This window comes from Lepidochelys olivacea (assembly GCF_965140295.1).
Source record: "Lepidochelys olivacea isolate rLepOli2 genome assembly, chromosome: 5".
NCBI lineage: Eukaryota > Metazoa > Chordata > Testudines > Cheloniidae > Lepidochelys > Lepidochelys olivacea.
The window spans coordinates 124,844,852-124,860,142 of NC_140415.1; positions in this window are offsets into that span (position 1 = coordinate 124,844,852).

A 15,291-nucleotide genomic window follows, 5' to 3' on the forward strand; every position below is an offset into this window, starting at 1 on the left:
GAATGAAAAGGCACATTTCCACCTTTAAAAATCCACTGCCCTTTTTAAAGCAAAGAAGCCATTTGCTCTTGAAAAGGCAAGTCCCAGGTACTCAAACCATCATTGTGGTACTACGCCTAATTGACTTATAATTGAGGGCAGGAACCCAAGAGGAGTTTAGCTACTTGCATTTCCTTGTTGAGAAACCACAGTGTGAAGCTAACCTCCCCAGGGTGCAGCAGTTACTTTCAGAGCTCCCCACTGTACACAGAGCACAAATGGAGAACAAGGCTCCAAATCTGTTGCATTAGAAATCCCTTTATGTCGTCTATCATTTTAATCTATTTTCTTCACCTGCTATCGTACAAATAAGGATGCACTTCCCTTGGTTGGTATTTTCATTCCCATAGACACTTTAATAAAAGAATATCATTCTTGCTTTAGCTAATGCATAGCAGCAGCAAGTTTTGGAGAAAATTTGTCCCTAGCTCTTACATACTATCGGAGGCAGGAAGATTGGATTTCTTGTTTAATTTAAATCTACAAGTGGTTTCACAAGCAAAGCTCGCTGAGATGAAACACCTCATTAACAGGCAGGCCCTGTGGGCTGGAATATGTCCCCCTAATATCAAGATTGATTTAACTAGCTATATGAAAAATGACTTTTTTTAAAACCATTGAATTTTGTAAGACATTTGATAACATAGCCCACTAAAGTCAGAAGGGGTCTTTGCATTACCTTCAGTGGTCTTTGGATCTTGCCCTTCATGGCCAGCTTGTGTCCCCAGCATTAGGGCTGGCCCAAAAGCAAAAACAAACACTAGACCTTTTTAAAAAGTGTGGAAAAGTACAAGACAGAGCCCACCCTCATGGTTAAGGGAATTCCTTGGGCTGTAGTTGACCTCAGTTCAAGTCCTGTTCTGAATCAGGCAGATCCCACATCCCTGGACAGTACCCTATCCAACGGGCTATTATAGAGTCAATTTTGTGCTATAGCCCAATGAATATTTCATTATATATGTAAGCAGAGCCTGGATGAGCTCTCCCTGACATCTAGTGGTGAGCTGTGGAAAAAGACTTCAGAAGCTGATCTCGTTTGCATGGACACACTCACTCTGCCTAGGTACTCAGCATGGTGGGACTGCTGGCCCAAATGATCACTTCTGGCTGGTGTTGGATTCCCAGTCTTCTTGTCATTGGGGCAGGAGTAGTAAAGCGTTGTTATCCTTGTTGTGTGAACCAAGGGCAGCAGAACTGTACCTGGCATACCCCAATAGAGAGACTCACCCTCAACTGAACAACACTCGCTAGGCAGGGGACATGGGTTCCAAAGCCCAAAGAGTTGAGAGAGTCAGTCTGAGACACCATTTGACCTTTTCTCTCTCCATGGTATAATAAAAGAGCTAATTTAGACTCAATTGAGAGTTACATTCTGCAGAGCTGAAATCACTGATACCTTTGGGACAATGTCTCTCTACTAGAAGAGACTGCCCAGTGTGCACCAGCACCAAGGCTTCCCCCACTAACAGCTGAAATCACTGAGAGCTCTGCTAAGTGTGGGGAGGCCCCTGAAGACATCTTGGTGAGCAGGGCAGCTGGCAGAGAGGCGCGACCAGCGGGGTGGCTGGCAGAGAGGTGTGGCAAGCGGCTAGCAGGGCGGTTGTTGGAGAGGGCCAGAGCAGAGCCCCACAGAGGCATGGCAATAGGCCACTGGGGCCACAAGCGAGTTCCCGAGCAGGGCAATGTGTAAAGTGCCTCCTTACGCACACACCCAGCCTTCCACACAGGGTGGGAGATGAACTCTGCAGATGAACTTCTGAACTCTGGAGCTGCACTGGCCAAGGACAGCAACTGTGAGTGGGATACAGCGAAGGGATGGGCACATTAAAGGGACTTTTAGGTTGCTGGACTTAAGACCCTGAGGGGGAAAGGACACTGCCCAACTTACTTGGGGGTAGGTCTTTTGCTCATGCTTTGTGTTTATGAGCCCTAGTTGTGGTGTTTTCCCAAATTAATGCTGAGTTAATTCCCCCCTTTTATTAAAAGTTTTTGCTACACTCAGACTCTGTGCTTGTGAGAGGGGAAGTATTGCCTCTTAGAGGTGCCCAGGGGGGTGGTGTGTAATTGTCCCAGGTCCCTGGGTGGGGGCTCGAGCCGGTTTTGTGTTGTATTGTTGAAAAGGAACCCCTAGATATTGAACCTGGCCCTTGTTGCTGCTGGTTCCACCCAGCAGAAAGGTTACATATACAAAAAGTGGAACGGTACCAACAGAGGAGCGTTCACAAGAGGCTGATTCTGTATCCAATGTTCCAGGCACTCGTCTAAGATGTGGGAGATCAAAGTTGAAGTTATGACTCAGGTAGAATAAGAACTTCAGCCTGCCTCTCCCAGGTTGATGCCTTGGCTTGGCTGGTCGCTCTCTCATTTTGCCAGAAATTCCATCCTGGGCCTGAGAAATCTTCTGGATGCATTAGCATTTTCTGACCAAAAAAAATGTTTCCCTGAAACATTCCCAGCCACCTCTACTCAGGGTGCAGCCTGAGAAACTTCACTCTTCACTAGGGATATACTTCAGGAGTGGGGAACTAATCTTGTCCCGCATGGTGATGTGCAAACCACTACCGCAAGCTCAGTACTGCAGAGGTGCCTGCAATTGGTCTGCTACCCCCCATGCAGGGGAGGAAGTCTGGTCTATCTGCATACTCAGGGATGCACTAGATGCACCTCATTCCTATGCTATGCCTGTGTCTGTGCTAGTGAACCAGGAGCCCATGCTGGGGCACATTTCCTGCCCCGGCTCGCAAAAGTTTGGTCTCTCCACACAGTGAAACTGCATTAATTGATTCCGCTCCACGCAAGGCCTCGTTAGTTTGTGGGATAGGTGGAGCAGGACTTGCCCATAAAAATTAAATGTAAGATGCCAAACTACATGGAAATAATCAGCAGGACAAAATTACAAGAGTTGGCCATATTGACTTACTCTAGTTTTTGCATGAAAAGGAAGTGGGGTAAAGGTTAAACCAAAAGAAGCACACTAAAAGCCAGGCCTTCCTCTGCTTTGATTTACACTGAGGTAATGTAGGCGCGACTCCAGTGAAGTCAGAAGGCCAGGTTCTGCCTGGTCCGTAGGCAATGGGAGGGGTGGCAGTAAGAAATCTCCAACCCCACTCATGCTGCCCACTTAAGGACCAATCAGAAATCCAGCCCCTGTGCACAAGGGAGTACACAAACTGCTCCCTCCCTACTCCACTGGGGTGTACACCGCCTCAAAGGGGAAGGGAGAAGAGAGGCAGGGAGGATGCAAAGCAATCGCTCTGGTCACCCCCATGAGCCAGCCAAGGGGCATATGCTTGAAATTATGAAGGGCTGTAGCAGCATTCATGCTCCCTGAGATGCTGGGGACTTCAAGGAGGAATGGTTCCAGGTGCTCCCAATGGGCAGCTCTGCACTGCCTTTTGCTAGAGAGGCGGCATACTCAGGGCTGAAAGTGAGCTGGTGAGGGCTGGTACGGCATACCGGTAAGAACCCGCACCAGCCCATACCCAGCCCACGTTAAAGCTACGGCAGCACTTTAATGTCCCTGCCCCTTTTGCCTCCCCGGTTGGCGGCCCTGCTAGTAGGGTCTGTACCAGCAGGGCCGACGCGTGGGGGGCGGGGGGAAGGGGCAGCAAGGTTAAAGCGCTGCTGTGGCAATGGACCCTGCAGCGCTTTAACGTCCCTGCCCCTTTTGCCCCCCGTCAGCCGTTCCCACTAGGTCCCCCCTCGGCCACCAAGGGGTGGGGAAGGGAGCACTTGCCCCACTGCACCACAGCAGCAGCGTCCGGAGCCCCGGGCCCTTTAAATCGCCCCGGGAGCCCCAGAAGTGCAGGCCGAGTGGCCTGGAAGGGCTGGCTGGGGGCTGCTGACCCCTAGCCCCGCCCCTTCCACCCAAGGCCCCGCCTCTTCCAGGGGCTGAAGCTGGCCCCAGCCCCGTACCTGTAAGTGTCCTGAGTTACTTTCATCCCTGGGCATACTCTAGCCCAAAGGGATTACAGTGGTGTAATGCTGAAGTAGTCGAGATCCAAGTATTTGTAGAGTAATCCCTTGGGAATCCCCTAGGCTTGATTCACAATTGCCGTGCACTTTTCAGAGTCTCCCTGTGCAAAGTGGCTGTAAAACACCACCAACCAGACTGGATTGGCATTCCGCACAGGTATATGTCAGTATGCCAGAGGCACGGCGGCAGAGAATCAGGCACTCCCTGAGATTTCTCCGTTTACGTCAGGCAGTTAACACGGTATCAATACACCAGTGGGGCTTTTGTGCTGCATTTAATATGCGCTGCCGTTTTGGAAGATAGGCCAAAGTAAAGTCTGCTGTGAAGAGTCCACTTCCCTTTCAATGCTGAGGTTCTCAGAGTCACAGTGCACTTGGAGAAACTGAAGAAGGCAGCTGATCACTGAAGTGACACATCCTTTGGCAACAGCCAGCTATAGTTATTTATTGTAACGATGCCGAACACTTCAAGTCCGGTGTCAAATGAGTTCCACCGGGATGCGTCCCCACCTCCCCCCAGTGAAATTTTGCCATATCCATGAGGCTAGACCCTCAGCAACTAAATAAACAATGTCTTTGTGGAGTCTGGGTCAGCTCATTCCTTCTAGCCAGCATTCCACTTCCCAGTGTGTCAAACCGTCCAATGTTTAAGTGCTTTGCTTTACATTCTGCTGGCTCCCTTTCCTTAAAACGCTTAACTGTTAATTTCTTTCGCCATTCTCTTGCTCTAGGAAGAGACGAACGGTTAGAGTGGGGGCCATAATGAGACTCTAGAAAACCATAAGGAGCCCTGGAGAGCTGTATATAAACAAGTTTGGTCCAGTCCTATAGAGCTATGTAATTATTCGTGTGTAAAAAAAATCCCTGTTCTTTTGAGTGGCACAGCGGGAGCAGGGGAGCTTAGGGGAGTCTCAGAAATAATCAGGTGCTTCTAAAAACGAGTTCATTAATTAATCACGTCTCTGTGGTCCCCCCTCTCTTCTGCTTCATCTCATTAATATTCATTAATAATGACTGTTAACAAAGACATACAAGAGGAGCAGACACTTGCTGTTTGATGACGTGCCTGGAAGAAGACAATAGTCCCACCAAGTGATAAGTTACTTTTATTACAGCACAGGAATTTCTTCCCTTGGTCTTTTGAAGAATAGGAGGAGATATATTATTGTGGCACAAAGGTAGCCATAGGGAGCCAAAATGGAGCTGAATTACCACTGCAGCATACAGCTTCCTACCTCAGAAGGGGAAGCGGACTCAATAAAGCTGTTTTATTCATGGCAGGTCGGGGACTGAACAGTGCCTACCAATCAACACACTGGCTAGTGGAACCCTCCATTCCATCACTGCAGAGTATTTGGGGACCTAATGGTTTTAAAATGAACCATTAGGACATGCAGAGTGCAGTATTTTCCAAGCCCTCCCCACCCGCCACACCCCGCAAAAAAGTCCTGTTGAAAATTCCTGACTAGCTCTATTCAAAACATTTCCTCCCACAGCTGCCGTAGGAGAAAGAGAGAGCCTGAGACAGGAGGACTTGTATAAGAGGCCCAGTATGAGGCCTGAGGCCTGGACTAAAGTGATAGTCAGGCCCTGCTGATATAAACCAAAGTGAGCAAAAGTCAGGGTGTGAGCAGAAATCAGGCCAGTATACAACATGCCCGCTTGCAAGCTCACCGAACCTGGCAAGACCAGGGCTGGTATTGCAAAAACACACACGTTCCTGAGACCTACTAGGCACCGGACATAAATGCAGTCCAAAAGGATGGTACAAGAACACCCTGGTGCCAAGTAGAGTAAAAACACTCTCCCCAAAGATAACAAGGACACGTTGGCCTCTCCTAAAGATAAGGTCAGATGAGAGCATGCTGGATAGAGATGTTTTGATCGAACCAACATGTACAAGGTAAAGGGTGGTAACTAACATGAAAACATAAGAACATAAGAATGGCCATACTGGGTCAGAGCAGTCCATCTAGCCCAGTATCCTGTTGTGATGTTGCTACCCATAATGTTTTATACCAATATGCTTATGAGTGTAAACATGACATAACTGGAATATGTTTTATGATAGATATGCCATGTAACATATCTTTGCAAAGGTTATGATCTACTGAATATATTCATCCTATTTGTATGCATGTATCATTTTCATATCTGAAGTTATGAGTGTTGGCTCTATGCTTGTATTTAAAGTGTTTGCTGTAGGAAACACGTAAGACAGATTTGGTCAACATAGTGTGAAGGGGTTATTCAAGTAATTGGTTTCAGAGTAACAGCCATGTTAGTCTGTATTCGCAAAAAGAAAAGGAGTACTTGTGGCACCTTAGAGACTAACCAATTTATTTGAGCATGAGCTTTCGTGAGCTACAGCTCACTTCATCGGATGCATACCGTGGAAACTGCAGCAGACTTTATATACACACAGAGAACATGAAACAATACCTCCTCCCACCCCATCCAAAGTGACAACTCTCTACACAATGTGCATGATAATCAAGTTGGGCCATTTCCTGCACAAATCCAGGTTCTCTCACCCCCTCACCTCCCTCCAAAAACACACACACACAAACTCACTATCCTGCTGGTAATAGCTCATTCAAAGTGACCACTCTCCCTACAATGTGCATGATAATCAAGGTGGGCCATTTCCAGCACAAATCCAGGTTTTCTCACCCCCCACCCCCACACACACACAAACTCAATCTCCTGCTGGAAATAGCTCACCCAAAGTGACCACTCTCTCTACAATGTGCATGGTAATCAAGGTGGGCCATGTCCAGCACAAATCCAGGCTTTCTCACCCCCCCCTTTTTCCCGGGGACACACACACACACACAAACTCACTCTCCTGCTGGCAATAGCTCATCCAAACTGACCACTCTCCAAGTTTAAATCCAAGTTTAACCAGAACGTCTGGGGGTAGGGGTAGGAAAAAACAAGGGGAAATAGGCTACCTTGCATAATGACTTAGCCACTCCCAGTCTCTATTTAAGCCTAAATTAATAGTATCCAATTTGCAAATGAATTCCAATTCAGCAGTTTCTCGCTGGAGTCTGGATTGAAGTTTTTTTGTTTTAAGATAGCGACCTTCATGTCTGTGATTGCGTGACCAGAGAGATTGAAGTGTTCTCCGACTGGTTTATGAAGGTTATAATTCTTGACATCTGATTTGTGTCCATTTATTCTTTTACGTAGAGACTGTCCAGTTTGACCAATGTAAATGGCAGAGGGACATTGCTGGCACATGATGGCATATATCACATTGGTGGATGTGCAGGTGAATGAGCCTCTGATAGTGTGGCTGATGTTATTAGGCCCTGTGATGGTGTCCCCTGAATAGATATGTGGGCACAGTTGGCAACGGGGTTTGTTGCAAGGATAAGTTCCTGGGGGGTGGAGGGTGAGAAAACCTGGATTTGTGCTGGAAATGGCCCAACTTGATGATCACTTTAGATAAGCTATTACCAGCAGGACAGTGGGGTGGGAGGACGTATTGTTTCATGTTCTCCGTGTGTATATAAAGTCTGCTGCAGTTTCCACGGTATGCATCCGATGAAGTGAGCTGTAGCTCACGAAAGCTCACGCTCAAATAAATTGGTTAGTCTCTAAGGTGCCACAAGTACTCCTTTTCTTCAAGTAATTGGGTGTACTTAACGAACAATGGACTTTGGGAGATGCCAATCCGCATCTGAGCTTTCCGGGAACGTTCAAACTAACATGTAAACAATGGTGTTGGCCTGCAAAACGGTGAATCATTCATAGACATGTGACTTGCCCAGGTGGCTAGAGACCCCATCTTGTGGCTGTGATGTTGCACAAGAGAGAGAATATAAGAAGGCCCTGGAAACCCCTCCATTTGGTCTTCAGCTGGCTCAAAAGGTAGCCTCTCCACCCCAAAGAGATGCCTGAAAGAAATTGGAACAAAGGACAGTAACTACGGGAGTGTGCGTGATTGCTTGACCCAGACTAGGAAGGAGTTTAGTCTGTCAAAGAAGCTTATTGGAACATCTCTGAGGGTGAGATTTACCTGCATTTAGTTTCCTACTGTATTAGGCTTAGACTTGTGTGTTTTATTTTATTTTGCTTTGTAACTTACACCGGACCCTCGCTAGAACATGGGATTTGGGATCCATGCGTGATACCGCGTTAACACGGGGACTGTGTTATAGTGGGGACCACGTTAAAATGAATCCCAATTAAAGTAATTAAATTTGGGATTCATGGCTGCGACTGCGTTATATGCGAATTCGCGCTATATAGATGCGTGTTCTAGCAAGGGTCCGGTGTACTTCGTTCTGTCTGTTATTACTTGGAACCTACTTTTTTATATTTAATAAAATCACTTTTTACTTATTAATTAACCCAGAGCAAGTACTTAATTCCTGGGTGAGCAAACAGCTGTGCATATCTCTCTATCAGTGTTATAGAGGGCGAACAATTTATGAGTTTAGCTTGTATAAGCTTTATACAGAGTAAAATGAATTTATTTGGGATTTGGATCCCATTGGGAACTGGGTATCTGGGTGCTAGAGACAGGAGCACTTCTAAAGCTGTTTTCAGTTAAGCCTGCAGCTTTTGGGGGAAGTGGTTCAGACCTGGGTCTGTGTTTCTATCAGACTAGCATGTCTGGCTCAACAAGGCAGGGTACTGAAGTCCCAAGCTGCCAGGGAAAATGTACTCAAAGGTAGTCCCAGCGCATCAGGTGGCAGTCCCAAGGGGGTCTCTGTGACCCAACCCGTCACAGTGGCATAGTCGAGCAGGAGCTGTGCACAGCTGATTGCTTTGAAATACTGGTAGTGATTTTAAGAGCGAATGAACTTTTTGTGTTTTGTAAGTCCCAGCACAAGCGTGGGCAAATAAGGAGTAGATTTCCGTAAGACCTCATTCTGAAGGATATAGGAGTGTAGGATATTGTTGTGATTTCACAATTTTAAGAAAAATGTTTATGAAAAGGGACCAGGAGGTGTGGGGGCTAGTTAAGGAGCCCACCTCCTGGCTAAATTGGTAGAGGAACAAAGCCTGTGTCCATGAAAAGGGTTGGTTCAGTGAGGAAAGCAGGATCAGGCCCAGACAAGCAGGCAGGCAACAGATAAAGAGATTGGAAAACAGGTTGGGAGCCCTGAGGGGCATAGTGGCAGGAGTAAGTACAGGCCCGGGGAATTCAGATCCCTGGGACAATACTTGGAATCATTAAATCTGCGTTGATGAAGGTGTCATTGTGGGAGATAAGCAAGTGATTTAAGGAAAGAGAGTGAGAAGTTAATTCTGCAGAGGCTGGGGGGAATTAAGCAGTTGAAGTTAAAAAGGAAAAGTGTTATAGAAAGAGAATTCTTGGTTTCTTCGCAGCCATTCTGAAGGGAAAATGGGCCCTTTTCCAAAGGAATGTCTGTAAATAAGCCAGGCAAAGAGACAATCTGATTTAAATCGTTTGACTATGAACAATTTAGTCAAATTTGCTAAAGGAACATAAAGGATTTCTATTGGAACTTAACTGCCCCCAAATGTATACAAATGTAATCTACATACAGGTGTGTATAAATATATTGTGTAAATATGTGGAGTGTCTAGAACCTAAACCAACACTCTTGGCTTGTAAAACTCTGTTTTGTAGGTTTAAGATAAATTGTTTTTTGTTTTGTTCTGTTTTGTTTTTAAATAATACCACTAACAAATTCACCCTTTAACTCCTCTGTGTGGCCAGTGCTAAAGGCAGACAGCCAATCCTGACGTTTAACAAATGATTATAGAAGAATCAATAAGGGCACCATCCCTATGGCCCCTTTTGTGGCTGATATGACACGGGTCATAGAAAAAGTGCAAGCCACATCTAAATATTTCTCAGTTATTGATTTGGCCAAGTGTTTGTTTGTCATATCCCTACATCCGGACTCACAAGATCGGTTTGCCTTTACAATAAAGGAGCAACAATGGACCTTTTGTCGGTTGCCCCAGGGATATCACAACAGCCCAGCTATTGCCCGTTGGCATGTTGTGGATATGCTAGACCAGTTGAGTCCACAAGAAAGGCCTTTTGTGTTTTCATACGTAGATGACATTTTAATATTTGGGAAACTGAGGCACAAACTCAAACACTAAGAAAAAGTTTTGGCACTACTTCAGGAAACGGGGTTCAAAGTAGCCTTAGACAAGGCTCAGTTGGTGTTACCTCAGGTTACATATGTAGATGACATTTTAATATTTGGGGAAACTGAGGCACAAACTCAAACACTAACAGAAAAAGTTTTGGCATTAATTCAGGAAACGGGGTTCAAACAGCCGTAGACAAGGCTCAGTTGGTGCTACCTCAGGTTACATATCTGGGCATAGTTGTTGGACAAGAAGAGAGACAGGTAGCTCAGAGGAAGGTAAGGGCCCTGGTAGAAATGCCAGCCCCTACCTTAAAGTAATTAAAATTGGGATTCATGGCTGCGACTGCATTATATGCGAATTTGTGCTATATAGACGCATGTTCTAGCGAGGGTTCGGTGTACTTCGTTCTGTCTGTTATTACGTGGAACCACTTAAATCCTACTTTTTTATATTTAATAAAATAACTTTTTACTTATTAATTAACCCAGAGCTCCATACAATTTATCAGGTTTTAAGGCAATCTGAAAATTCCCCACGGCCCATGTATATTTATGCTTACAGTAATTTTTGTGTGAAGGGGATAGTTTTGGATACATGATTGGTATAGGACCGGGTGGAAAGCAACAGATGGAAAGGATATTGCATATTCAGAGGAATGGAAATGGATTTACCAGTGGGTAACAAAGAACCCTAAACAGTTAAAGGCGCGACATGTAAAGGCACACAGTAAAGGAACGGGTATGGAGGCCACCTGGAATAATCGGGTAGATACAATAGCCCGACAGCATGACATAGCAGTTGTAACCAGAAGTCAGAAAAGGAATGTCTGTGTTGACACATCTGAGCCAACAGATGGCACTACAGACCGCCTTAACTGAGTTCCAGGAAAAGTAGAGTTTCAGAGTAACAGCCGTGTTAGTCTGTATTTGCAAAAAGAAAAGGAGTACTTGTGGCACCTTAGAGACTAACCAATTTATTAGAGCATAAGCTTTCGTGAGCTACAGCTCACTTCATCAGATGCATATCGTGGAAACTGCAGCAGACTTTATATATACACAGAGAATATGAAACAATACCTCCTCCCACCCCACTGTCCTGCTGGTAATAGCTTATCTAAAGTGATCATCAGGTGGGCCATTTCCAGCACAAATCCAGGTTTTCTCACCCTCCACCCCCCCCACAAATTAGGAGAGTGAATTTGTGTGGGGGGGTGGAGGGTGAGAAAACCTGGATTTGTGCTGGAAATGGCCCACCTGATGATCACTTTAGATAAGCTATTACCAGCAGGACAGTGGGGTGGGAGGAGGTATTGTTTCATATTCTCTGTGTATATATAAAGTCTGCTGCAGTTTCCACGATATGCATCTGATGAAGTGAGCTGTAGCTCACGAAAGCTTATGCTCTAATAAATTGGTTAGTCTCTAAGGTGCCACAAGTACTCCTTTTCTTTTTAGGAAAAGTAGAGTCATAGAATATCAGGGTTGGAAGAGACCTCAGGAGGTCATCTAGTCCAACCGCCTGCTTGAAGCAGGGCCAATCCCCAATTTTTGACCCTGATCCCTAAATGGCCCCCTCAAGGATTGAATTCACAACCCTGGGTTTAGCAGGCCAATCCTCAAACCACTGAGCTATCATCTGGCTCTTTGGGGTGGGGTGGGCACCCACTACGGTGGCCCATGAGACCCTCCTGTCCAGTTCTGGGGGCAGTCAGGGGACAGGGGAGGGGGCTGGATGAGGCAGGGGTCCTGTGGGGGGCGTCAAGGAACGCAGGGGCTTGGATGGGGCAGAAGTCCCGGGGCATGGGGGTGGGCAACAACCCCCTCGTGGGGTGAGGAGGGAACCAGTTGTTAAGATTTTGGCAGCTCATCACTGCATACACCCCCTCTATCTTATCTATTTATCTATCTATCTGTCTACCAATCTATCTATCCCCATCCACCCACTTCTATCTAATCTAATCTATCTATCTATCCCCATATACCCCCTCTATCTATCTACCTATCTATCCCCCTCTATATATCAATCTATCTATCCACATACACCGCCTCAACTATCTATCTCTCCCCATACACTCCCTCTATCTATCATCTATGTATCTATCCCCATACACCCACTCTACCTATCCCCACACACCCCCTCTATCTGTCTATCAATCAATCTATCTATCCATCCCCTTACACTTCCCCCTATCTATCCCCATCCACCCCCTCTGTCCGTCTATCAATCTACCTATCTATCCCCATCCACCCTCTCAATTCACATAGATTTCTTAGCGAAGGGAGCCTTTCTGCTAAACAGTACACCTGCATGTCAGCCAAAGCTCTCTTCTTCAGGCTATTGGGCAGGAGATAGAATAGTATTTAAAATGCCAGATTGAACAGCAACAGAGGTGACAACTTGCCAGTGTTGCCTAAAATAACCAGATATGTGTCCCTCAGCATTTGCAGTACTTTCTTGTACCTACCACATGCCTTGAATACTGCAAATAGCAAAGTTATCTCATTGCAAATTAGTTATTTAAGGTCACTGACCTGCTTTTAGTCCACAAACTGAACTTGATGGAATGAAGTACGCCGATTTAAAATGTCTCCTAGTTCATTCTGTGAGGGAGGCATACTCATGTGGAGATTGGCCAATTTGTGTAGTGTCCTGTTACCTTCTAGAAGCTGGACTCGCCATTACCAAATGATTCTTGAATTTCTGCTTTTAAATTCTCTTCTTTAGAAGTGCTTACATGTCCTTTTGGTCCCTCTCTCTCCTCCCCTTTTAGACACAGTGTTGGAAATATGCCTGCCAAGGCTGGGCTCTGGTACCTCTCACAATGAATAGCGCTTTACATCAGAACAACCTCCTAATTTGAGATGATGCCTTACAATGGGAAATCAGGCTAAAGGTCAATCAGCCAACCTCACATAGCCAGCTGTATTGCATTGGTATCCAAACCAGAAGACTAAGGTACTTAGATACTATGGCAAGAGGCCACATAAGTAACTTAGAAACTTATATGTAAAGTTACTCATGTAAGGACTTGTCACAGGTCAGGGCAACTGCACTTGTATTTCTCTTCAGTGGTCCCTCAGGGGCACGCACTCTAGGCTCCCAACTGTCCAGCAGTTACCTCTTTTGGGCAGAGATCTGCATCTCTCTCCCTCCTGGCCTGGGTTTTTTCAGGCTGCACAGTTCCCTGCCTATACTGTGATGTCCCCAGCAAACCAGACTCCTAAACAGGCCAGTGTCTTTTTGCTTTCTCTCTGAAGGCTTATGAACAGTGTAATTGCCAGCATTTATAAGTTACCACATAGCTCTTTCTGAGCAAGGACATTTATTCTTTAAGTGAAAGCATTCCGGAGAAAATATTAAAAACAATAAACATTCATACACACATACTAAAGGTTTACCAGAGGTCACCCATCAAGTCTTATGGGGCCTCAAATAGGCTAAAGTCCTTCCAACCTCTCCTAGGAAGGATTGGGACCCTCCTTGGAAAGAAGGCCATTAAACTCAGGCAATTTATTTAAAAGTCCTTTCTCTGTTGATTTCTGAAGTATCCACCCTGAACTAGTATATGTAAGCCTCTCTAGGGGCTTGTACTTCCCTGGAGGTGTTACAACCTGAGTTAATTTGCCTAATCAATTCCCCCGGTTCTTAGTTCCTGGAGGAGCTGTGGTCACACTCCCCCATGCAATTATATACAGTCACTGGCCTAACCTAATACAATAAGATCTCCCAAAGATATTGCAGGAATTGCCATATCTGTCCCACTCTACACTTGGAAATTTAGCAAGATAGTTATTTCATTACATTTCCAAGTGTAGACAAGCCCTAAGTGTTGGCAGGATCAGACCCTTAAAGCAAGATGTAAAACAGACAACAAAAGAAGAGGTGTTGGAGAGGAGGGAAGCTCGCAGGGTCTGCAGTACAGATGTGTGGTGATTTTGACTCTGGATGTAGTTGCAAGTGTTTACAGTATTGCCAATCCCAAAAGTTCAGATGAGTTGTTTTTTTTTAAGAATTAAATAATGTTTTGCTCTCTTCTGATTTTTTCACTTCTGATCTTTACAATGCTGCCAACTCTCATCAACTTATAGCAAGCAAGGCAATTCTGACCCTACTGGAGATCTCCCTAAAGGGCCTCATTGTGCTAGGCCCTGTATAAAAACATTGTGAAGGACAGTTCTTACTCCCAACATCTTACAATCTACAATCATGAATATGGGACATGGAAACTGGAACTGCACATTTCTCAATAGAGGCTACCAAACTTCCATTAAATGGGAACAACTTTTAATCCCTGCTGAGATGAGCTGTATTCATATTGGTGACAGCAGGTGATCCGCGCTACTGCTCACTCGCAATGCTGTGATGCATCAAGTCCCCGTTCGTTTTTACAGCTGAGGGAGGCTTGCTTTCTGAAGAAATAAGTTTATTCAGCCGAGTTCTGACCATTCCGGAGCTTGCACTGGCAGAGTCTTCCCCTCTCTGGCGATGCAGGGAAAGTGTCCCACAGACAGCACTCTCAGTCTGCCTCACCCGGTTCTTCAAGAGTCAGCCCATAGTCCAGAGGGATACACCACATCAGCTGGTACTTTGAGACACAAAAAGGAGGTAGTAAGCACTATAATGCAGTCTCTGTGACCTTGTATCTCCACTCCCATTCAGCCCTTGCCCCAGTCTGTCCTCATCCACTAGCTCTTATGTCTGTCTGTGACCCCCAGCAACCCTATGTGCCCCATGCCGTCTATCTCCCCATATCCCCTGTCTCCTGACCTGACAGGCGCTGTGAACAAGGCAGGCTCTTTCTCATCCTTATGGAAGTGGGGGGCTGGCTGGGAGCTGTTGCTCTGTTTTAGTGCCACAACACCCTCTGGTGGGAAAAAGGTGGAACTGCAGCAACTTTCTGGCAGAAGTTATTTTCTGCAGAAAAAAATATACATGGCATATTAATTATGCGTGCCCACAGTGGCACAGAATTCCCCAAGGAATAGCTTTTTTGGCACTTTATACATCACAGCTGCATCAGGTGGCATAAATCCAATTCTTTCCTTGTCCTTCATGGCTGGTTACTTTTAAGGGGAGCTGTACTGCCATAGCAGATGGTATCCCTATTTCATGTTTACTAAATTATGTTGTTGCTAAAGAGTTTCACCCAGAATCTCCAAGAAGCAGCAACAGAGCTGCCTATGCTAA